The sequence below is a fragment of the Rousettus aegyptiacus genome, unplaced genomic scaffold (assembly GCF_014176215.1).
Source record: "Rousettus aegyptiacus isolate mRouAeg1 unplaced genomic scaffold, mRouAeg1.p scaffold_m13_p_15, whole genome shotgun sequence".
In the NCBI taxonomy this organism is placed as follows: Eukaryota; Metazoa; Chordata; class Mammalia; order Chiroptera; family Pteropodidae; genus Rousettus; species Rousettus aegyptiacus.
This window is the reverse complement of record NW_023416290.1, coordinates 14,661,429-14,687,662: the sequence shown is the minus strand read 5'-3', so window position 1 is coordinate 14,687,662 and position 26,234 is coordinate 14,661,429. Positions and strand designations below refer to the sequence as shown.

At 40.3% G+C, this 26,234-nt stretch overlaps 1 protein-coding gene across 4 annotated transcripts in view; it reads left to right on the top strand.

Moving 5' to 3' along the window:
• Window positions 1–26,234, top strand: part of CHD7 (chromodomain helicase DNA binding protein 7) — a 172,789-nt gene that overhangs the window by 8,180 nt on the left and 138,375 nt on the right. The gene's annotated exons all lie outside the window — the stretch shown is intronic.

The window sequence follows — 26,234 nt, the reverse complement described above, 5'->3', positions numbered from 1 at the left end:
AAGACACCTAAAAACTATCATCTTTAACATACTATCAAACAAGGCAAATAGTGAGAAGTCGCTTGTAGAATTATACACATGCCTTTAGTTTCCAAGGCAGTGCTCGCCATTGCAGTAAGTGAATAATAAAATCAATTTGAACACAGCTGTACAACAAAATTAGGTCTTGGTTGGTGATATGTTTTAAAGAATATGTGTCTAGAAATTACTTATGGATGGGACCGACGGTATATTGAAACTGTTAAGGCTAGATCTTCAAGGTGAACTTAAAAAACCTCTGTTGCAGTATTTTGTATTCTTGTATACTTGACCTTGTTTGTGCTTGAAATTTCGCTTTGGCCAATTGTAAATGTATTGATCTTGTCAGAAAAATCATGCAGACTCATCTTGAGAATTAAAAAAAAATCTTGATTAAATTAGAAAATCTAGCTTAAATTAAGCTTTGTTTTCTCTATTAGGTGTGTGTATTGGGGACAGTCAACTAAAATAGCACAGCAATAACACATTAAAAATAACGGTAATAACCGTAATGACTAACAATTATTGAGTATTTCCAGTGAGATGGGCATTATGCAGAGTGTTTTAATGGATTGCTTCAGTTACTTATCAGAACAACTTTAGGACATAGGTAGAATTATTATTCACGGTTTATATACGAGGAGACTTGGGCTGAGAGGATACATTGCCCGGGGCCGTACATCTCCAGCAAGCAGTGGAGGGGGAATTTGAATCCGGATTGGCCATTCTCCAGAATCTCTGTGCGTCTCCATCTTGCCACCTTGCTGCCTAGACCATCTCTGAGGCTTGTGGTACTGCTGTGTTGATCGGCAAAGGTCCATTAGAAATACCAACAGCAACACCATGTAATTCTGTGTCGTATCCTATTGCTGTATCTTATCAGTCTGGTTATTTCTGTCTACTCTTCTGCTTGTGCCCACTGTATTTTTGGGGACATATATTTTGGGATGTTTTGGTACGTAAGATGACCTGGTACTGTGCCTGTCACCTTTCATTACTTTCTTCTCTGATGGAGATGAGGAGAACAATCGTTCTCGTGGGAGTTTTATTCTGTGGTGGTTGAGAACTTGGGTTGTGACTTCAGATAGCTCAGGAAGTAAATTGTAAAAATGGAAATAATGTCATCAACTCTCTAGAATGGCGGGAGCTGAAGCGAGGCACCCCACGTAAAGCGCTGGTACAGCATCTGGTGTGTTTGCTGAGTAGTTGTTATTGTGAGCTCACGCTTAATCATTGAACTCATGAAACCATGTATCTCGATTTTTAATTTTAAAAGATTCTATAATCTTGGATTATAACTAGAAGAGAACACGTGGCCTGCAATGGTGATTGACTATGTGAGTTTCATTTTCCTCAAGAGTAAACATCAAAATGAATATCTATACATGTCTTTGTTCAGGTGTATAACCCCAAAAGTTCTTTACCTTATCCTCTCTTTGGTTCCACAGTGGTGATTCAGATATCCCAAGTACTGAAAATGACAAATTTGTGGGAGCATTTCTTCTTTTCTAGCTATAAAGGTGCTCATCTGTTAACCGAATTATGATTGTCTGGCTAGTGAATTAGTCAGTCATTCTTTCTTTTCCCTAAACCTGCAATTCTCTAGAAGTGGTGGGTGATGTTGATGTTATCTCAGATGATCAGTGGTGGGGCATATTTAACCAGCTCTGCAATATTGGAACTTTTCAGTATAGACCAGAGGGGTTCAGGTGTTCTCAAAATTGGTAACCGTAGGTCCTCAAATCTCTGAACACTCGATTCAGTCTTTTCTTACCAAATTTTGTTTTATTGCGAGGAAGTGAGAAAATGGAATCTAAAATGAGAGTAGCTTTGGGGCCAGAGTCTGAGATATGAGTAGAAACTAGAAAATGAGAAGGCTCCCTTCCTCTGGAAAGGTAAGAGTTTGAGTAGCTTCCTTGGAATTCTCCTGCTATCTAGATTGGCATGAAAATGAACGAGATGGAGTGTAGATAACTCTCATTTTATTTTCACTTAAAAGTGACTCTAAGGGAAAAATAATATGGGGGCAACGTGGAAACAGATGATAAATATGGGTATGTGGAAGTTCCTGTACTATTATTCCATCTTTGCTACAAGTTTGAAAAATTGTATCAAAATCAAAAGTTTCTTGAATAACAGCGACTCTAGAACTTGATCTCAATAGCTAATACTTACAGAGCGTGGACTTCATGTGAGTTTGCGTTTTGCTGCAACTGTTTACATAACTGTTTTCACTAAATAACTGGGGTAGGATTAATCAGAATGCTGGGGTAGGAACAATAATTGGCATTTTATAGATGAGGAAATGGAGTTTTAGCAGTTGTTTAATAAATTTGCCCAAGATAACAACTATTAATGGTGGAGTTGGGTTTCAAATCAGGATAGGCTCATTTAATAACCTGTAGTGTTAACCTGTCTGCAGAAATTGGTTTGGATGGTTCCATCAAAATGACTAGGTCTTGGAGGGGTAGGGAGAGTTTATATCACGATCTTACACACCTGTGCTTTTGAGAGCTGACTCCTGGAGAGAAATTGAGAGGCTCAAAGGTGTGTATTAGAGGATTATGGTCAGAGAGGCGGCTTTTCCTTATCAATTGCAAACACTTTCAACCTAAGACACATGCTCGTTGCAAGACTTACCAGTGTGTTCCAGCCTGTTTTCGTTTATCAGGTTAAGGTGTAGCCAGCATTAAAGTATTCGGCTTGCTACAGAATTGGCTTTCTTCAAGGTTTCTTTCCAGTGTTTATTCAAGATGTATTGATTTACTTAGCATCTTTTTCTCAATACATAGGACTTGAATTGCCCAAGAAAGAGCCCAGGGTGCTCCCTAAGCTCCCAGTGATAGCCTTGTTCTTCATCGATACATTAACTCGGGTGAAGATGCAGCTTCATGCAAACAGTTCTGCTAACACACAAGACAACAGGTCATCTTCTGCAGCCACATGCTGCTTGCTTTAAATAGGTGTAAAATTCAAATGTATAAGTCAGTAGACTTATAGGTAATGGGATGTGTGTTTCTTTTCCAGTGGGTTAAAAAAAAAATAAAAAAAAGATCAAATCCCCAATCCAAATACTACTTTGCCTCATAGAAATATTCTATGGTGATATATTTTTAGATTTTGTACAGGTTTATAGTTATTTTTTTCCTTCACAATTGAATAAGCTGTCAACTGGCTTGAGTATAGTGAGCTTCTAGCTAAAATTTAAGTTTTGCTATTTTTGGTGCACTTAAAATTTTAATTTTTGTTTTGATTGTGCTGAGCCAGATTTATCACCAGATTTAGCATTTTAGGTTTTTCATTTTCCTTGTGATTAAAAAACAAAACTTTTGAAACAAACTTTGTGTGTGAGGAATGGTGTGGCTAGTGTGGCTGCTAAGAGCTGTTCCATTTGGCTGCTAGGCTCTGCCAGGATAAGGAAAACTCTGTCGTATGTGCTGTCAAATACTTTTGTGAGGACACGGTACAATAACGTAGGTAATTTTCGCACACAGTTGGCGACACTGCTGTAACTGAATTTGCTGGCTGGCTGGCAGTGCCAGCATTCTATGCTGCAGGTGGAAAACGTATTGTTGTGTTTCACTGTCTTGGTCTGGGCACGAAAGGCGATGTCCTGTCTGAGGGTCCTCACAGCAGCCCAGGCGTTGGCCTGCAGAGTGGTCGGCGCTGAGGCCTGTCGTTCTCTGCACTCAGGCTTTACAGAACTGAGGAAAATCCCCGCATTATTGGCGTTGTTCTTTATGGATCATTGCCACAGTAATAATAACAATAATAGTAACATTATCTTCACTAGGCAAATGTGAAAATGACTCTTTACCATGTTTACTTTCTTTAAAAACATGACTATTTAGGTCAGCTATCTACTCTAGTAAGCAGTCTGATTTGTTTTACCTACAGCACTAGGCTTTTGATTGAAAGCATTGCAACAGTAATTCATATGCTTATGAAATTTCCTTGTGAATCGCTTACTCTTCCAATATTCTCTCTTGTGAAAGGAACCCCAGCGTCCCCTCTTCTCACCGTTTTGAGGCAGTCGTATAGAAAATGCTGTCCATCATTTCGGAGCTTGGCCTTCTGCCTTGATCTTGCTCCTGCAGCTTTTCAACGATGTTCTTATCTCCCTCTCCCTTCCCCCTCTCAAGGATTCAGAAGGTACAAGGTCGTTTTGCAGATGTGATGCATCTATTGGTCTTTAGGGAGAGTAGGATGGTGAGCTGGACTGAGGTAGCTTTTTTATCTGTTTTCTCCAAGAGACCTGAAAAATGGGTCTGTTTAGATGATTTTGAGGATCTTATGTAGTTGTTTAAAAAGTTCATCTGATAAAACAAGAATGACTGATAAAATAGGTATTTATTGGCCTTTAGAATCACAGTCACTTGGGTACGTGTTAAAAATGCAGATTCCTCAACCCCGCACCAGTTTTATTGAATTAAAATTTCCATGGGCTCTCTAGAATCTGAATTTTTATCTAGGTACTTCAGAGGCACTCTAAAGTTTAAAAAGCCATACTTTTAAACCAATATGTTAGTTAGACAATGAACATGAAGTGGAAATATGAAATATTTTAGGAAAACGGTAAGTCATGTATTCTTAGAATATTTTGGGGGGAGGGGAGGTTTGCAAGTGATGTTATTCTCTTAACATACCCGAATGAAATGTAGCTGCCATTTAGCATACCAATGAATGTAAACGGTAAAAGGTAGAGAAATGGTCAGGAGTTTGAGAGCATAGTGCTCTTTAAAGGTGGTGTTAAAAGGCATAGAGAATAGCATGTTTTGTATTTACTTTTTAAATTTCGTTTTCATTTCTGCCACGGAATAATTAAAAACCTGTTTTGTGTGTAGTGCCAGTTTACATGATAGGAAAAGTGAATAGATTTAATATGTGACAGTAACTATTTTGGGGCAACCCATTTCAAGCCAGTATTCTTTCCAAGGACACGCAGTGAATTCAAAATGAGAGTCATCTCAGAGGTGATTTGGTGAGCGAGTTACTGCCATCTTTGAGGACTGAGTAATATAATTCTGAGAAAGAGACAGGATGCTCAGGTGGAAGGTAAAAGGAAGCGCAGACATGGAGCTCTTTCTCGAGCTCTCCTCCCTTCCTTTCTGATTTATTCCTCACCACCCCATCTTCTCGACAGTCGTCTCCCTGGACCTTGGCATGGAGGTGCCGTCCGGGTCCTGGGCCTCCCGCCCGCGCTTTCTCAGTTTGTCGTTCCTCTTCCTACCCTTTAAACACAGCGTGTACTCAGGGTGTCGCCCGTAGCCTTGTCTAAGGTCTCCTAGGGTCTAGTTCAGGCCCACACCTTCAGTTCCTGTTTCCATGTGGTTAACCCCTAAATCTGTATTTTTTTTGTCCGGCGTCTCCTTCAAACATCTGTCCTTAATGTTTCCAACCTGTGTAAAACTCGAAGTCTTCCCGATACCACCCCCTTCTTGTGAAACCGAAAGAGCCTGAAACTCCAATCCCAGCTCTTACTCTTGAGCCGCAGCGGCACATCTCGAGCCTACTTTGTTGTCTCCTGTTCCTGGCGCCCCGGATCCTGGTCATCGCTGTTCTGTCGCAGGCTCCTCTTCAGTGGGCTCAGCGTCCTTGCTCCTTCTACTACAGTGAACCCACCCTGACACTCGCTTGGCTGTTAGAGCGCAGCCCCAGGCCTGCTGGGCCACTGCAGTCATTGTGATTTGCACTGGAGGAGGGCAGGGCAGTGACCAGTGTCTAGGGGAACCCTCCTTCCCACCTCACCCCCTGGCCGGAGTCTCATCACCCTGACTATGAGTTTAGAAGGTGCCAAGCTCCTGCCCCGCAGGCCTCCTCTGGGGCATGGCTGCCTGCAGACGGGGCCTCCCTCCAGCCCTGCTCCTTGCGGGGCAGGGCTTGTGGGGCGGCCTACGTGGGAGAGGCCTTCACTGTAGCTCAGTGTTGAGGCTCTGTCTCCGGCAGTATGAGGTTGCCCTGAGCCTGAGGCCTGGTTCTCTCCTTGGCCTCCTTAGTGACAGGTACCAATCCCTGCTTTGCCGTTTTACAGCTGGTTCCAAATATGGGTCGAAGAAGAGTAGGTGAGAGTTAGTCTGGCCTTCTCAAATCCCGTCACCGTGTTCCGGACATCTGGTGGGAGCGTTTTCTCACAGTAGCGTTGTTAAGCACAGTGCTTAAGGTGCACTGTGGGTTATAATGTTATAATTATAATATGGACAATAATGTCCATATTATAATATTGTTTTGGAGAGAAAACTTAAACTAACAACTGAAATCCTTTTGAGAGAGAATCACTTGCCAAAGTGAGCATGACCTAGGGAACTGTACTGGAGTGGGTGACGTTAGCACCGAGGAGCCGTTTGGTGACGCTGGAGTCGGAGCAGATGCCTGCCTTTCAAGCCTGCTGCCGCACAGCCCGCTTTCATGAGTGGGGCTTCAGGAAACCGGACCTATCCAGATTCATGTTGGAGTGAGTTTTTACATACAGGGCCATACCCAAGTCAGTTCTAGGGAGGGCTTTAACGAATGCAAAGACATGGCCAGTAATGACAAGGAAAAATTTCAGTAATGTTTTTGGATTTACATCTCTGAAGAGTAAATAGCAATTTTTGTGTCTGAAGAGTAAATGGCAATTTTTGTGTGAGGCTTGTAGTAATAAAAAAATTTTTTTTTGGTTTTTGGAGGCATGGTTGTGCCTGGTGAAAGTTATTATTTTATTAACTCCTTTCAAAGATGGATAAGAATTATAAGTGCGCAGAGCTTTAGAATATTCTTGCTAACTTTTTGGTATGACTTTAATGCTGTGAAGGATTGCTTATGTAAAATTATAACCACGTTAGGTTCTGTGAGCTATACTGAAAATTTTATCCATATCTGGGAAGCCCAGCTTAACACACTTGCGACCGAGTGGAACAGGATGGCTCAGTGTGTAATTAAGCGCTGGGTGTGACGCTGTCAGTGTAGTAGCAACAGGGAGTGGCCCGTGCGGGGCTGATAGTGGAGAAAAGCATTGGGAGGTAGTCTGACTCGCACTCTATTTGGGTCGTTGGAGGAACTGAGAAATAACATGAACAAAATCATGGAGATACTGTGAGCCAAGGATCCGGGCAGGAAACAGCCAGCCAGCCCAGAGCTACGTGCAGGAGTCAGGGCAGAGACCTTCACCTCCGGTGTCCTTCCAGGGAGAGTGGAAGTTGGGAGAGAGGGACACAGTTACGGCCACACACCTGCCCCATCGGCTTCTCAGCCTCCAGGGGCAGCCGAGCGGGCTCCCTGGCTCAAGCAGCATCAGAGCGGGTCGGGGGGAGAGGGGCAGGCTTGGATAGGCAGGGTGAGGGGGGCCCGTGGTGAAATCAGACAGAGTGAGATCCGGACTTAATGTTTTGTGTTGGAAATGGAGTTGAAAGGTTAGTTTGGCACCACGTGACGGATTACAGATGAAGAGGGACTAGAGGCAAAATGTCAGATGCTGTTGAAATAGCCCAGCCAGTAGGCGGTGGAGCTCTTACTGTAGCAGGAAAGTGAAGAGGGAGGAAGAGACTGCAGTGGGGTGGGGTGAGCAGCTGTCAGTCCAGGAGGGCCCAGCATGGAGCAGAGAATGGCTTCAGAAAGAACTTAGGTTTGATATTTTGAACTTAGATTAGATCCAAAAATAGAACACATTTGAGGAGGGTAAGATGTATAAAAAGATTTTAAAAGTCACTTTAAAAAGGTTCCAAAATAAAGGTACTTCGTGATGAGGTTGTATAACTTACAAGTCAAGAAATGGCAAAATATTAAACCCATTTTTTAAAAAATAAAAGTCAGGCTCTTATAAAAATGATGTGGGAACTATTTTCATGTGTACTTTGACTTTATTTATATAAATGTCCTTACAACATGGGCACAGAGAATATTACAGAATTCTGAGAATATTAATTTTACTCTTTCAGAATCAAAACAGCACAACGGTAATTAGATTAGGAGTATGTAAGAAGGCCATGCAGATACAGTTACTGTAAATTAAAGTTGATCAGTTTATTCCAGTTCCACTTTTTTTGTGAATGTGTATGTTCCAACATTAGGAAGAACTATCATGTTTTATACTGCAGCTACTCTAATGTGTGGGCATGGATCTGTTAACAAGATACAGCGATATGTTCTGTCAGAGAATACAGTAGAGAAACAGCCGCAGCCCAATAGAAAAGCAGTAAAAGTTACAGGTAATGTATAGAAAGAAAATTTAATTGCCAGTAAACATGAACATTTCCAAATTATGGAGTAATAAAAGAAATGCAAATGTAAATGAGATACCTTTCCCCCCTTGTCAATTAGCGATGATTTAAAAAATATTATTGATTCTGCCAGAATATGGTGAGACCTGCATGCTCACTGCTATCTGAAATTCTATAAGTGCAAACATTTTGGAAAGAAATTAGGAAGTATATGTACCAAGACCTTTATAAATGGCCATTCTAGTTTTATCAGTCATCCTAAGGAAAAACACGAATCCACTCAACTATTATGAATAAGAAATCACATCATTTTTTTTCTGACAGTGAAAAATTGAGAATGGTTAAATTCGTGTTATATTCATATGTGACTATCATGCAGGCAACACAAATCATGTATTTGGAAAATAAAGCTTAAAAAAAGCACAGAACAATATATTGTCTATGGTCTCAATTTTATACAAATTAAATCATAAGCATAGAAAAAAACTAGGAAAAATACGTCAATTTTAAAAATGAGTAGTTTCGGAGATTGACAATTTCACTTCTTTTAAAGCTCTGATTTCAGAGAAACAGATCCAGTCTGAATCCCTGGCCCATCACTTATTGGCTGTGTGATTTTGGGCAAGTGACTTATTAGCTCTATGACCACAGGCAAGTTTTTAAACTTATCTACGACTTAGTTTCTTTAGCTGTAAAAGGGGGTGACAGCATCGGGCTTCTCCTAGGATATCTGGATTGATGCAGCAGTGCATCTAAAATATTCCACATGGTGCTTGTTGCATTGTTAGCACTTAATAAATATTAGTTGTTTGGATTGCAGGTGCTTTTTATTTTAATCTTTATTATTATGATTTTTAATATTTTCTACATTTTAAACTGAATGGTACTTTTACATTCAGGAAAAACAACAGTAACCACTCCAAGAGGCCATGAGGTACTTTATATGGAAGGAAGGACTTTGGCAAATTTTCACTATTTTATGGTATATACAGGAATTTTTTTTAAAAAAGCAGTTCTAATTAGTTGTATTTCTGAAACACTTCCAACTTTTGTCTTTTTAAGGTTTCTCTCCTTTCTAGATAACTTGGGAGTATTCGGCTTATTTTTTTCTCTCCCGAAGAAATTTTGTTCTGCAGCAAATTGAATTTAAAAGACCCTCCCCTCCTTTTTAAAAACATTTTCTGAAGTCAAAGAAAACAAGAATCATGTTTTTAAAATTTTTTGTAGATGAGATCTGAATTTGGTTAATATTAACTGCACATTTAGCACTCAAATTTCAGACATATTTAGTGTTAGCTTCTGTACATCTCACCTAATTGTTTAAATATGTGAGCATGATTTTGATATTTGGGAGGTGGAGGAGAAACCCCTTGAGGTTTTCGAGCTTGAGTTAAAAGGGCTTATTGTGTCTTGGAGTCAGTTGATGTAAGCTGGTAGGAAGACTGTAGCATCTGGAACTCTTTCCCCTTGGAATCGCGTCTTTCTCGTGGAAGAAACACATTTGGGCTGCATGCAGCCTGGAGAGACTTTCAGGCTATATTTTCTTCACAGGAGGCTAACAGCTTTGCACTTATAATAAAATAGCTTCAAAGCTTTTGTCCGCTTGAAGTTATGTTACTTTTCATTTACCTCAAACATTCTTTAGTATATTTTCTATGGCAAACTGGAAGCTAAGAAAAAGAAAAACAGGGACAATTTGTAAACATTGTCCCCTAGATTAATTATGAATAAATGGGTTGATGGTAACATAAAACTCGAAAACCATAGAATCCAGACTATATGCAAGTACATTTTATTGTTGTAATTTGTCAAATCTAAAATTAGATCCTATTTCTGATACGTTGAAATGTGAATTAGAATTAATGAAATACAGGAATTAGTTAAAAAAAAAACGTAGTTTGCAGTCATTTGTATTTTTAAATTTTGTTTACTGAACAAAAAGGAAAATCACCTGAATGCATCTGAACTTGGAACTTAAACCTCTAATTTCTATCATAAAGATTTCACGGCCGTGTGTTACTTTAATCACACCTGGTGCCACTCTTTGTATACCTTGCTCCGTAGGTCTTGACTACAGCATAGATGGACTCATGAATCAGGTATTTCAACATGACTGTGCTTGGCTACTGGACCTAATGTAAGCAGACAGTGGGCGACTTTTTATAGTGTTACTCTGCCAGACTGCTGTCAACACATTGGGTACCATAAAGCAGTGTCACCAAGACTATTCCTCAAGAGCGATGCCAAAATCTATTAAAACTCACAGTAAAACAAGAAATGTACTGCTAAGCACTGAAAGCCTCACTTAACAAACAGTCAAGTATTTGAGTTTTGATTCTGAGCTTAATGCTAGGCTCCCGCCCACATCGTGCATATGCAAAAGTAGTGAGGCAGTGGTTCTCGTTTATAAGAAGTTTAAAGTCTAATTACTCAGTGATACAAAGCAAGGAAGGGTCCCCTTTAACTTTTTTTGTATCTAGGATAGTTTGAGAAGAATTCGCATCTGATAGTGTGAGGCCAGTAAGAATACAGGGTAAGCAGACCTCTCCAGACCCAAATATAGACCTATGATAGTGATGTCAGAGATTCCTCCTCCTCTAAGAAAAAATTCAGATAAAATGATAGCAATTTAAAGATTCCTTAAGTGTCCAGAGACCGGAAAGGTTAGCATGGCATTAAGTTTTGAGCCAGAAGCTCTGGAGTCAGATGGCCTGGCTTTACAGCTTAGATTCAGCGCTTTACCTTTGAGGCCTTGGGCAGGTTCCGTGCCTCAGTTTCCTTACTTAGGAAACAGGGTTAATAATAGTACCTTCTTCAATGCCTGGTACATATCGCTCATTCATTAAAATGAGTAGTTATTAACATTGTTATAGCTCGCTTTGTTCGTAAAGAGAATGTGAAAGTGAGAGGAATAAAGATTTGAGAGCCTTGGTGTCTAGTACTATGACTGGAGGTTTCAAATAAAGATGGTAGATAACGCCTTTCTTGGCATCGTAGCCGCAACTTGTGAGCAATTAGTTATTAACATCTTTAAAAGAAAAGATTGAAAGTGTGATTGTGGCAACTACCTGTAGAACATTTTGCTAGTAATATCTTGGTCAGGGTTTTCTGGATTTCCCCTTGTGTCATGTGGTTAAGTAAGGAGTGGTTTTAACATGGCAGTGTGGATTTAGGTTATAACGAAGTGTTGTATATAAGGAAGTCTCTGTTTTATCACATAGATTTCTGTATGTTAAGGTGATATAATCAAATATTTTAATGCCCCCTGCAAATTACATGGCCATCAGGAAGAACTGAGATGATTTCAAAATGGCCAAATATTGATATTTTAACTGTTTTGTTTTTAATCACCTCGAGTGAGCCAGGGCTATGTGTTAGTTCCTGTTTTATTACATTTTACTTTTTTTTTTTTTTTTTTAAAAGCCTAGGATAGCTGGTTCTGCTGTAGCCAGCCGCATCTCTCCCATTGCTGGGGAATGCCCTACCTCTTCTTTTTCCTTTCCCAAAGCCTTCTCTGTACTGTTGGATGGGGAGGGGAAAGGCATGGAAAACTAGAATGAGAAATAAGGAAGGACCTTAAAGAGCTTGTAGTTGAATTCGCTTTCATCTCCTCTTCATCCCCACGCTCCACTGACTTCTAGGCTCATCCTTCGCATTCTGTGCTCAGCCACTTCATAGGTTAGGCGAAGTAGGCTCTTTTTTTTTTTCCTTTTCTTGTTATTGTTTCATAGGTAGAGATTCTTTATATGAAAGTATTTTAGATTCTAAAGAGCCAAGTTTCAAAAAGATCATTGGAATAAAACCAAGTAATAAATTGATATTTGGTGATTGCTTGCCCTAGTCTCTTTCCAACCAAATTGGCAGCTTTTCACCTTCACAGATTGTATCTAGGACATTTCTAGAAGCTTACCGTCTCACAGTAGCATCCAATAGCCATTCTTCAGTAGGCAGATTCTTTCTGACAGGTTATAGACCTTTTCATTTGATGCTATGTTGAGACTGGGTATTGACCTGACAAAAACCAAGGTTCCTTGTGTATCTCAGCCCGAACTAGATGAAGACAACATTAAACCGAAAGGAATCAGGACCACAGAATTAATTAGATTACTGTATTTGTCCTACCACGATGAGATGCTGCCACGTCAGGTGACTGAATAGCTGTAGAAACTTAAAAATATTGCCAGCTTCAATGCTGGCTAGGTGCCCACTTAAACCAATCAAACGGTCTATAAATATGAAAGTTGTTAAATGCTAGATCTGCTGTTGATAACCATTGGAGGCAGTAGAAGCTAACAGTTAAGAGTGTGGGTTCTGGAGTTAGAACCTGGTTCTCATTTAGACTCCTTGCTTTACCATGTGACCTTGGGAAAGCTACTTAAATTCTCCAGGCTCAGTTTCTGCTGTAGCCATTGCCTGACACTCAGTCTAAGCGGATGACGGGGATGATAATAAGGAGGACAATGGGGTTGAAGTTCCAGGAAGCCTGTCATTGCCTCAGAAGGCAGTACTTTCTAGAAATGGAGGGCTGGTCTCACAGATTAGAACAGTATGTTCATTTGAATTTTGAGCCGAGTGAGGTTTGTGAATAATGTATATTTGGGTTGGGAAATAATTTGATGGAGAATGAGCACGCATATACACATAAACCTGAGGTAATTTGGAATGTCTTCTGTGAAAGGAACAAATATGTAGCTGCAGTATAATCAAATTAGCAGACTTTAGGTAAAATAAAAGAAGTGACGATTAATACATTCTTAAAGCAGCAGCACTAGCTTAGTTACTGGACAGCGTGTGTAAAATGTCCATGAGGGAATACAGTCCTGAGTGCTCTATGAAGTACTCAGTAAAACAGCCATGGCAGGAAAGACCGCAACTCAGCCGGTCATTCGGTCTTTCTTCATCCGGAGAAAGTGTGACATTCTGAGTACCTCTGTTCGAGGAGCGTCTCCTTTATTTTTGCAAATAAGTGTAAGTCCCTTAAGGTGAAGTAGGTTAATTTTCCTCCTCCTGTTTTTTGACATAGGTATACTTGGACATTTGTTTGGGAAGCGATGGGGTTTGCTAGGCATCGTGAAGAGGATGATTCTTACCCAGAGATTACACGGTGGCGGCTCGGGCTCCACATTTACAGTCATTATACCGTGGACTGTTTTATTGTGTCATAGTTCTTTTGTGTAGCTGTCTGTCTATATATAATGGGAGCATTTTTTTAATATGATGATTTGAACAGCTTTTTATCAGGTAATTATAATTTTTAAAAAGTTAATTTTACTTGGAAAGATGGGTTTGGGTGAGAGCAAACCTGCTCGATCGAAAGGTATTTGGTCGAGCCGCAGCTCCTTGTGAACTTGTGAGCCGTTGTGCACCTCCCTTGGGATTTTTGAAAGCTGCTCCTCCACTCTGTTAGCAGGGAGGCACCCAGCATCACTTGTTGGAGTTCTCTGTAGAGGAAGTTTTACCTTGCTGCAGAGTGGTTTTCTGCCTTTTATGCAAATCTGAGCCCCCGATGTGGGGCTCCGCACAGAATCAGTGGGGAGTGAAGACCTGCGCCTTCTCCCTGCAGTGTTGGTCGTTGGAGGCAGGACAAAATACCGAAGAGCGTGGCTTTTCCACTCACTGGTTTGTCACTTGGAGATTAATTGCTTTGATTTCATTTGTTTATCATCTGTAGAATATGGTCAGATAGTACTTCAGGGATGGGTTTAAAGGTGTGTGTGTGTGTGTAAAGCACCAAACACAGTGCTTGGTCCATAGAGCCCTTCCTACACTGGTTACTTTCTCCCTGCTTTGATGCGTATTTTCTAAATGTGTGGGTATATAATCTGGAAAATACAGGATTTTCTTATTTCAAATGCTATAATTTTTTATAGAGGAGGAGGCATCCCTGCTGGTTTCTACATAGGTAAATATGGGGGTTGTATCCATGTCACACCTCACCTCTTGTAGCCCTTATTTTGGTTTCCTTTTCAAGATATCCGCCCATTCCAACTGCACAGAACAACTGGAATCAATTTAGTTCCCGAAATAAAGCTTTTTATATTAAGACCTCCCAGGGACAGTCTTGTGAGAAGGCGGAGACTGGTTTTAGTTGTAAACTTAAAAACAAAATCTCATACCAGTGTTTTCCCTACGAAAGCCTTTTAGTTGCCGGCGCGTGGAACTCGACAGTGGCAGGGAATCGGCTTATATTCTTAGACGCCTGTAGCCGGAGTCTTGTGGCGAATCTCAGTTCCCTGAGTGTGGCAGAGGAGCGTGGGGTGCACTGAAGGGCGGTGGGGACAGTTCGGGGCCGTCGTTGAAGCCGTCGTCACAGTGCCTGTGCCTGTCTCCAGTTCTTTTATTAAATGCCTTTGGCCGGTCAGATGGGGGTTGTGCTGAAATGAAAGGGCCCGGGGAGAATGTGGTAGAATTTCATTGCTTCCTCTTCCTCTCTCATTGGTCAAGGTAGAGTGATGGGTAGGAAACAACAGAAGAAAACAAAACAACAGAAGGCTATTTATGCTTTCATTTCCCCTATTATATATAGTACTTAAACCTTAGAAGCCATTTTAGGACAAGTTCTTGAAATACTGTTTGTTTAAAACTGTCACTTGAAATTATAGTCTCTCCCCCATTCTCCATCTCCTCAGCCCCGCCCTCCCTCAAGAACAAGATGAATCCGTGATGCGTCAGTAATGGGAAGTACTGCTTCAGCTCTCATTCTGGTCACGTGCATAATACAATTAATATTGCCTTCTCGTCTTTTGAGTGTGAACGGAATGCTGTTATCCCACTCCTTGGAAGGCTTTCCCACCCGCAGCCCTACTGTCCTGGTGCCATCGTGGGCGACTTCTTCAGATTTTCGTCTCCCAAACTGCCCTCCTCCCCTGCCTTCGGCGCCTGTTCTGCCTCATCTTCGAAACAGCATATGACCCCGACCTCTCTCTGTGCCTGGCTTTACCTGCCAAATTAATCCGGATGTACGTGTCTCAGCTCCTGGGTCTGCCATGTAAAAATTGTCACTACTTTTTCAAGACCCTCTGCGTCCATGCTGCTCCTGTCCTAGTTCTCTCTCTCCTCCCCATTGTGGCCCAACTCCACTCCCACTCGTGTCATGCTCGGAACTGTGCCCAGCCTGTACCCCCGATGCTCCCCACCCCCTTTTAACATACTAAACCCACTCACAGAAGAATTCCTCCCTTGTTCGAGTTTCCACAGTGCTCGTGTGCTTGATCGTGTATTTACTCTCACTCTCCCTAAAGTATTGGCTATAGAAGTAGTTGTTTCATATTTTTTTTCACTGATCCAAAAGAGTAATTATGACTATATGTGGGCCTGGGGCACCACGCTGAGTATTGGGGATTATAGAGGTGAACAAAAGGCTAGTAGGATAGATGGTTATTAATCAAATAATCACATAGACATAAAAGTGCACTCTAACAATTGTTAAGAAAAAAAAAGCAGCATGAGATCCTGTGGTGTGGGTAACAGGCATGTGGCTTAGATGTGGAAGAACTGGCTTACCTGGGGAAGGAGAGCATGAGCTGGAGTCCTCCTGCCTGGAGACCTGGTGGCTGCACTGGGGAGAGCTTGATGTGCACCCCGAGAGCAGTGGGGAGCAGTTTACCTGGTTGTGCCATGTGCATAGATTGGAAGGGGCTGGAGAAGGTGGGGGAAGGCCACTGTCCAGTCCAGTGAGAGTTAATAGTGATTCGGTCCAGAGCGGCAGTTGTGGATACAGACGGAAGTGGATGCAGTTACATGCAGTACAACTTGATGATAGATTTAATGTCAGGAGCCATAGGAGGAAGAAGGTATTCTGGGCGACTCCTGGATTTCTGGCTAGGTGAGTGACCTATGTTTGTGAGGCCACCCCTAGCTCATAGGGTACGTGAGCAAACTAATAAGAGGTGCCCTTTCTCTAGGGTACATAGCTTAGCTAGTGGAGTATTGGTTGGATTTTTATTCCCATGTGCTTTGCTTTCCCCAGTCCTTGTGTAGTGAAAGCACTGTACATCATACACTTGTATGTAGCAGCCCCTGGCCATTCACCGCAGTGTAGGGTCACTGGCTTTTCTCTCCCATTCCCTCCAAACCAGGTGAGGTATGTCTACTTTTTTCTTTTTTAATAAAATGGCAGAGACTTAAAGTGTATGAAAGCAAGTGGAAAGGAACCAACCGAGAGATGGATTATTATAGGACCGTATGGGAGAGCAAAGGATAATCGATGGAGTATGATTCTTGAGAAGGGATGGGCCTTCACGTGCAGGAGCATAGCCGCTCTGTGGTAACAAGGCAGGAGGAATGGGTGGGTGCAGATGTCAGTGAGCATATTTAGCTGTGGAGAGCTTCTGTTTCCCGGCAGAGTAGGAAATGAAGTTACTTATTTATGTCTTTGACCTCCAGTGAGTACAGATTCACTGAGGACAAAGAGGTATGTACGTATAAACGTGCTTATTTGTTTCTTTCATAGCACTAGGTTGATAGTCGCTTAATTGTTGGGTTTCGTTGGAAACTTGGACTCACTGAAAACTTAGACTTGTTACTTGGTGTTAAGTATTACATCTGAAATGTAACTCTCTATTTTATCAAGTTTACAAAAATATTAAATGCTGTAAACATGTAACATGCTACATTATTCCTAACTACTTGCGGAATGTTACCCATCTATTTTATAATAAGGTATCTATAAATAACCTCATAGAGTGAAAACGGTAGGATTCTTGCTAACAGTTTGATGCCCACTCTTTGGGATTTAGATATAGTTAATGCAAAGATAATGAGGACACACGTAAAGAGAAAACAGGGAGAAAATCTACATGGAATAGTGGTTCTTCAACCCCTTTGCATTGCAACATCATGTAATAACGGAATTATATTTGTGCCATGTTTTATTGCTTACCAAGCACTTTCACACACGCTGGACTGTAATCCATATGGCATTTTATAGAAGAAAAACTTTGGCAAAGCCACATTCATAGATGAGGCTTACTTGATTCCAGAGGCCTCATGACTCCAAAAGAGTCAAGTGCCTTCCCACCATGGGCATCCTGAAATGATGAAGTACATTTTTTTTTTCAAGTGGATCCTAGCTATGCAGTTTGAAATATCACAGAGTATTTAATATAGACACACAGACCTTTGTACACTGTGGTGATTATGCTCATTTAATCTGATTGCTGTTGGGATATATTAAGTTTTATGATTAATTTTTTATTTGTTTTCTAATTATGCCCATGCAAAATTACTTAAAATAGTTGAAGTCTGAATTTGGTTTAGGTAGTTGAGCCATTATGAATTACTTAAGTTGGTAACATCCAGGAAGTAGTCGGGAGCAATTCAGTGTGCACATTTTAATAGTATTTAATGTTTTTAAACACTTGGTAAAAGAGTGAGTTTTATGATGCCATGGGATTTTTGTGTGTGTGCTTGACTAGAATTTCACATGTAATTCAATAAAAATAATTCAAACAGTTTGCTAAAACAGTGTCTGAGCCATGTAGGCGATGGAGGAACAAAGCGCGGTACTAGACTCCTTCTTGTGTAACTGCATGTTTTGGAACTTCTTAATAGAGGATCTAATTATCGAATAGTCGTAATGAAAAGGAAGAATTAAAATTGTAACACATAAAACAGTAGAGAGTAACACATTTATCTTCAAATTACGAGGACAGAAGTATAGTAATTTAGCTATGATTTGGTGATTTAAGAAGTTTTAAGACTGTAAATTAAAATATTTTGCCATTTACCCCAGAGGGGCAGAGGCTGGGGCTAAACTTGGCCTGTAGCTGAACCCCTCTCAGGACTGTGCCGCTGGACTCCTACTACACAAAGCCATGCTAATAAAACCGGGAGACTTAGGAGCTTTGCTTAGTACATAGAAACAGACACAGAATGGGAAGACAAAGGAGCAGAAACCATATAAGAGAACAGAACAGAGATCTAGGAATAATGGAGTCAAGCCATCTAACAGATGCAGAGTTCAAAACACTGGTTAGAAAGATGCTCAAAGAACTTTGGGGAGGTATAGATGAATTCAGTGAGAACTTTAACAAAGAGAGAAAAAACATAAAAATGGAAATGGAAATTATAAAAGGGAAGTAGTCAGAAATGAAGAACATATTGTCTGAGGTGAGGAATATATGAGAGGGAATAAACAGAGTGGATAAAGAAGAGGATCGAACCACCGGTATAGAAGATGGGGGAGCCAAGGACACCCAATAGAACAGCAAGAGAAAAGAAGCCAAGACTATAATAATAATTTAAGGAGCCGATGGGACACAATAAAATGTAAAATAATCCATTTCATAGGGGTGCCTGAAGGAAAACCAAAAGTTGAAGAGCCATTTGAAGAAATAATAATGGAAAACTTCCCTAACTTGGTGAAGGAAATAGACATACAACCCTAGGAAGCTCAGAGAGTCTCCCCTAAAAATGAACCTAAAGAGGCTCACACCAAGACACATCATAATTAAAATGCCAAAGGTTAAATACAAAGAGAGAATCTTAAAAGAAGCAAGAGAAAAGCAGTTAGGTACCTAGAAGGGAGCACCAATAAGACTGGCAGCTGATTTCTCAAAAGAAACTGTACAGGACAGAAGGGCTTGGCACAAAATAGTCACTGTGATGAAAACCGAGATGTACAACCAAGAATACTTTAGCAAAGCTGTCATTTAGGTCGAAGGACAAATAAAGAGCTTCCCAGAGAAAAATAAGCTAAAGGAATTTATCAACACCAAGTCAGTATTATAGGAAATGTTGGGGGGACTTATTTAAGAAGAAAAAACATGTACCAAAAACAGGAATAAAGAATGGTAATAACTACATTCCTATCAACAAGTACTACAAATGGAAAAGAATTAAGTGCTTCAGCCAAAAGATAGAGTGGCTGAATGGACAAGAAAACAAGACCCCTACATGCTGCCTACAAGAGACTCACTTCAGATTAAAAGACACAGTCTAAAAGGAAGGGAATGATAAAAAGATATTGGCTAGATGGACCTAGAGGGTATTACACTGAATGATATAAGTCAGATAGAGAAAGACAAATACCACATTATTTCATGTACATATGGAATCTATAAACAAAATAACAACAAAAATGGAAATAAACTCATAGATACAGAGGATATTTTGAGGATATCGGAGGGATTTAGGGGTACGGACAAAAAGGGCAAAGGGATTACAAAGTGCAAATGGATAGTTACAAAATAGACAGGAGATATAAAGTGTAGCACAAGGAAAATAGTTAATGTTGTAATAAATATGTGAGGGGGAAGAGGGGTACCAGGTTTAGTAGGATGATCACTTTGTGAGTTATATAGATCTCTAATCATTATGTTATACAACTGGAACTAATATAGTACTGTATGCCAACTATAATTAAAAAAAAAAACTCATTGAATGGTACGACGTAAACACAAGCAACTAGTTGTCTATTATAGTTTGATAAAGCCTTTAAAAAAAGGCAAAAAAAAGTTTAAAAAATATTTTGACATTTTAAAAAGTCAGCATGCTTAAAGTTTTCATATATATGTATGAGAAAAAGGAAGTTCTTTTACATTATTTGCTAATCTACCAGGACCTTTAATAATATTTATTAATATTAGGATTCTGCACAGGAGTCCTGTATTTGTGGCATAACATTTGGTAGATGTTACTACAAAACGTTTTGATGCTGTCTAGTATAGACAGACTTAGAATTTGTTTATTCCTGCATCCACAGAAGCTGAAAAAAGCAAATATTGACAAAACTAGATTTATTGATAAGTGATTTCAATTAAAATGTTGAGTCTATGCATCTGGGAGTCTTCCTTCACTGACTGCTCTGTCTCTGGAAAGGAATTTGACTGCTCCACTCCTTCCCTTATCCCAGTGGCTCTTTCTAGTCTCACTAAATGTCAAGGTTGTAGTTTACTGTCGTACCCATACCTTTGTTCCTCATGAAATGGTGTGACTTAGATATATCTTTTAATGATTGGAGTCATGAAAAGAGTTTACTTCGAGGGATTTTCATAGAAATTATGAAGAATCAATGATCTGAATTGGGTAGCTATTGATAAATAACTCACCCAACACTTATTGACAACCTGCTAGCTATGGCGAAGCCAGGTACATGCACATTCTCAGATGAATCCAACTCTAAGCGTATAATCTATCAAAGCATTAACACCTTACACATTTATAGTATTTGGCCAGTAAAGGTTGGGGAGAATTCCTGGAAGAATAGCTTTTGTGCAGGATTTAGAGAATGACCGATAACTGGAGAGTGTGGTGACGGAATGGGAAGGAGAAAAATGCATGAGGAAAGCAACAAAATTTTGTATTTAGGAAATAGGAAGAATTTGGTCTGGATTAAGCAGTAGATGTGAAGATTAGCTTAAGGAGGCCTTTTTGAGTGAGCCTGGGTTTATTTCATAGTCACATGGAACCCTCAAAGGCGTTCACTCTGTGATGGAGGACGTCAGACTTGTGCTGTATTTGATGTTAAGAACCACAGCTGGCTTTCTCCCCACTATTCTCCAAGAATACTGTCTCTGTTTTATCTTTGACTTTCTCCTCGCAGTCCTCCAAATTCACAACGTTGTCTAAGTTTGTAGATTTTTAGATTCTGTCTCTCCAACGTGGCCTCTCAGACCCTGACCACATTTCTGTGTCTACTGGCCTGCTCTGCTGGACTGTTGGAAAGACTTAAGTGAACTCTCAGCCTGACGTGTTCCAGAAGTCTCTTTAATGCCCACATCTCATTTCACTCTTCTTTCTGTTTCTCCCTTGAAAACCAAATTGACTGCCTCCATCTGGCACTTGGGTCTTCCATTCTTAATGCCAACCTAACTTTCTAACCATAGTATCTACTTTTCTTTAAATATATCCTGTAATCAGGCTTAACTGAGTTACTCATGGTCGCTGAACACACAGCAGTTTCCATCTTCTGAGTCTCTTCTCTTCCTTGCCCTGTTCAAGTACATTTGGTCCACTCAAACCTATCTGTATCTGTCAAAATCCTGCTTGTCTTCAGATTCTGTTTCGAATGCTACCTCTTCGGTTAAAGCTAGTTCTAATTCTTTTCAACTGAATGCAACTTCCTTATGTTGTCTGTTCTTTCCAGTTATGTGAGGCATATGTCTCCTTGTAGACTATTCAGTCGGTAAATGTGCAAGTGACGTGCAAAGGTGAATGTAGCAGTGTCTTGCTCTCCTGTCTCTCGACTTGACCCTGTGGCGTCTTTCCTGGGCTGAGTCATCACTCTGTCTTTGGTGCTCTGTGTCTGCACAATACGTCTGCAGAATTTCTTTACATTCCTGTTTCTTCTTTCATGTTATAAGCTCTTTGAAGGCAGTCCAGGGCTATTTGTATATTTTTATTAGTATTTTTCTGATTATGCTTATTAAGGATTAAGGTCTGATTTGCAAAATAGATATGTTGTACATTCCTTAGTAAGTAACCAAGGTGCTTTTGTATAGTTTATATTATTTTGATTAACTTGAGAAAATGATGGGTTCTCCTATAGGGGTGACTCCTTTGTATGCTTGACTAGAACTTAGTATAAAGTTAGAGGAAGGTGGGGGGTGGGGTGGGGAGATAGTAACTAGTATAAAAATCACTGAGACTTATTAATTTTATTCTCGTATCCTCATAGAAGCCAGCAAACAGCCTGTAGGTTTACAAGTTTACAAATTAAATACAAACTCTTAGGTAAAAGTTATTTTTCGTAACTATATTATTATAGTAATAAATCACATTGTGTCATTGTTACTTTCTTCTTCGCTTTTCTGACTAGACTGAGTTCATCAAGAAGTTCTTGTTTATTTTTTTATTCCTAGGACCTAGCACAGTCTCACATCCTATACATATTCACATTTTTAAATAAAAATTGAAATTGAATTTAAGAGAACTTTAGTTGAATTCTTCTAATAGCAATGGTAATAGAAATTGACACTTAAAGGTAGCGATTCTGTTGTAGAAGAGTTTAAAAAAGTATTTGTATAAATTCGAGCATTTTAAATTTATTAGTAGTGGGGTGTATAAGACTAAAGATTCACACTGTAGGTTGGTAGGAGTAGTTTTGGAAATTCTTTTAAATCTCAGGTTTTAATTCCCATAGCAATGTTGTTTATGGTAGTTTTTGAAGTAATTACAAAAATTCACTTTTAGTGTTTGAGAAAGAACTCTTCAAATATCAGTTTCTTCTTTATATCTTATTTAGATGAAAATTCTCTTTTCATAAAAGGGGGAGAAAGGTGGGTGAGATCCTTGAAAGCTATTTTAGATATCAGAATACATCTTAATTCATTATAATTATTGTGTAGACATTTTAAGTTTTAAAATTTGCAATTTTAAATTTGCGTTTTACTAATGATGTTATTAGTCCCAGTGGCAGTATTTTCAGTAATGGAGAACAGCGCTCATCCTTGAAGTACTAACCTGGGAGGGGACAGGTGCCGTGAATGCCATGTGTATAGTCAAGTAATGAGTCAGTTGTACTCAAAATACACCATTTGGCTCTATCTGCCTCGTGAAAAAATGACATCTTTCTTCTTTAGTACCAATGGCACTAAAGTTGGTAAATTAGCACCCTAACATGCAATCAAATTTGTCAAGTTTAAAATCAAGTTCTAATCAAGGTTCAAAAACAGTGTCTTTTTTTTTTTGTTGACAATATAGTTCTATTTTTGTCTGCTCTCTACTCATCTTGGCATTGTTTTAGGAATCATATGCCATACCTGAATCCACAGTCTTAAGGTATTTTAGAAGTGAATATTATGTAATGGGTGATTAGCCTGGGACTTTTAGGATTTAAAATGGTGCATTTTTAAACAATAGAACGACATGTATATAGTAGTTGCCCCTTATTTGCTATTTTGCTTTTTACAGTTTCATTACCTGCAGTCAGTTGTGGTCCAAAATGTGAAATGGAAAATTTCAGAAATAAACCATAGGTTTCAAATCACAAGCCATTCTGAGTGTCCTGATGCAGTGTCGCGCTGTCCTGCCCAGGACGTCAATCATCCATTTGTCCGCTGTCTCCATGCTGCCGACGAGCCCTGCCCCGTAGTCACTTAGCGGTGGAACTGTGAAAAGCCCATTACTGTTTAGCTTTATAGTAAGGTGTAAAAATTGTCTACTCTTTACCTTGCATTAAGGACTTTTACTAATAAACTTATGTACTGTCCCACATCACAATTTTAAAGGAAAAAAATAGTAACTTCTGGGGAAAGAACCTCTGAGGCCTGCTGAATTCCATTTCCATGTGGGCGAGATGAGACGGTTATAATGGAGTCCAAAGCAGTTTCAAGGCAAAGTGCGGCAGCCTCATCAGATACAGCTTTGCGGCCTAGTGACTTATAATGAGGGTGGCATGTAATTAGAAATTGTCCCTGTCTTTTCTGAGTACTGGTGAAAACCATGGCTCAGAGGTTAATTCAAATAATAATTAATATTGGTCTCTGTCAGTACAGGGTGGTAATGAAATCTTTCCTTAGTTGATGACTTTGACTTTAAACGTTGAGTGAGGAGTGGGAACGGTGTTAGTCCTCACAGTAGTCTTGGGGAAGCTCCCATAACTGAACACAACACCGTGCAGTACACTGTTGGGAAGGTGTGGAGCACAAAATTTCTTTGTAGCCTGTAATTGCCTACAAAGAAGCTGTAGCATGACATAGAGATATCAGTGTTATTTTATCTTCTAAAGTGACAATTATGTAGAGTGAGACATTAGGAAGGCACTTAAAATCCACCTGCCACTGTGGACTGAGGAAGCTTTCCTCCTCCCGTCCTGCCGTACGTAGTGTGTGCGGAAAGCAGCGGCAGACCCCTCCGAATCCTAACATCCCACACGCACGTCAGTCCGAAGACACACACACCAAATGGCTGGTTGACTGGAGAACCGCAAATGTTGTTCTTCAGCCGTGAAAGTTAGTGATTCTGTAAGTCGGTGCAGCACATTTTTCATATATGGAGTTGAGGATTATAAATGAAAGTAGAAGGTAAATACTTGATATAAGAAGGTCGTTTGGAAATGCATAAATACCTGTTAATACAAGTCATCTGTAGCTTTACTAAGCCTCTAATGTCAAGTAGAAATCTTTGAATAAAATAATTTTGGTGCAAGGAAGATGTTTAGGCAAGATGGGTTTTTTAAAAAAATAATTAGATGCTTCTCTGAGTGACTTGCTCCAAAGTCACAGTTGTCTTCCTTGAAACATTTGTTGAAGAATAATGTAGCTTAATCTCTTAGGGTTATGCTTGGTATCATTCTAAGCAGCAGCTTTTATAGAGAAAAGTAACAGAATAGAAGACAACTCTATATGAGACAGAGCCTTCCCCGCACACTAAAGTAGACAGAACGGAGGCGGCAGCCATCAAGGACCTGTCCCCAGGTGTTAACTCATACCCAGTCTCAGTGCATTTACACACTCGCCAGCTTCCACTATGTTCTGTATTATTTAGAAGCAAGTCACAGCATATTATTTTATTTTAAAATATTTCAGTGTGTATCACTAAAAGGAAAGAATTCTTTTCAAATTAAATTGTTGTAGAGGCTTCTGTGAACATTTTAAGGACTTTTTTTTTTTTAATATAAAGGGAGTGCTATATTTAAGGAGCAATTTGTAAGCATGTTTTCTTCTCTAGAATATAGTGTGCGATAGGCAGTTGTTGGACTGTTAGAATCAGTAGGTTTAATTTGATTTCAGAAGCAGTCACAATCCTGAAATGGGAATGACAGGATCAGAACTTTGTTTTAGTTACAAAGGCAATGTTCCCCACAGGTTTTTGGTGTGAAGACTGTTTAGAAGCCAGAGGCTGTGGGAGGGGGAGGGGGGCTGTTGATGAGAAGCTCATTTAGAGCTGTTGCTTTTGGGGCAAACCAGCAGCAAATCGCGAAGAAATAAAAACATCACATTGCAATCAAAATCACTTTTCCCCCCAAAAGCCTGACTTGCCATTTCTTTGCTTAATACCGTCTTGTCAGCCTCACACTGCCCTGTCCCTCTGCCTTCTCCCACCTGGCTGGCTCCTGCCCCTCCTTCGCCTCTGGTCATTGCTCAGGGAAATCTGCCCTGGCTGTAGCCCTTGGTAGGCTCTGGGCTCGACATAGCCCTCACCCCACTCCTAATCACATGCTCCATGACTGCCTGTGGGATGAGGGGCGCTCAGAGCCTGGGATGGACTCAGTTTTCAGCTTTCGTGAGAGATGTGCCTAGTGAATGGAAGGACTTAACAGGGTGGTAAGGGTGGTGGTGAGGGCATTGGGGGAGCAAGTGGCACAATGGGGAGGGAAAAGGAGGGAAATTCTGCTGACGGCGACAAAAGAGTCAGAGAAATAGTCCGTCTGAAATATTTGCTTTTCGAGTTTACGGGATAGCTAAGTGCATGGCTCCTATGATTGGGGGAGAAATGTGGCTGAGAAAGACATTTGAGTTTTACAAGTGATGCTTAGAAGCAGCAACATTAAGACGATCTGCCTCCTGAAAGAGATCAGGGTGCAGAACCGACAATGTGGGGCTAAACTTTGCAGCGTGGTTTTGATTAACAGGGATGGATGAACCATTGCTCGTCGTACTTTTAGTTGTGTATATCCCTTAAAGAATCAGACTTTGGCTGACCGAGAGAACCTGTCAACATACAGACGGTCCCACGATATCCAGCTTCTGTTTGGTAAAGAGAGCTTTCTGAGCTCGGGCTATAGGCGAATTTTCATTTGGAATCTTTTGGGTTCAAGGGGGCCTTTGAAACCCTCCAGGGCAAGGTGTTTCCATTTTCTGTATGTGGTAAAACTCCACCTTAAAGAAAACTAAATGAAGAGCTAAAGGACAGCCATGGCATAATGGAAAAAACCCTAAACTTGGGAAGGATATCTGGGCCCGTGATTTGTCTTGAACACTACTGTATGTGGACAACACACCCATCGGAGCCTCATTCCTGCATTTACAAAAGGTGAGGCACTGAGCCTTCTTTGCCTGCTTCAAAGGACTGTGGTGCGAAGCGAGGCGGCGGCGGCGGGGGGGCGGGGGGGGCGGGTAAGGAGCTCTCCGATGCCAG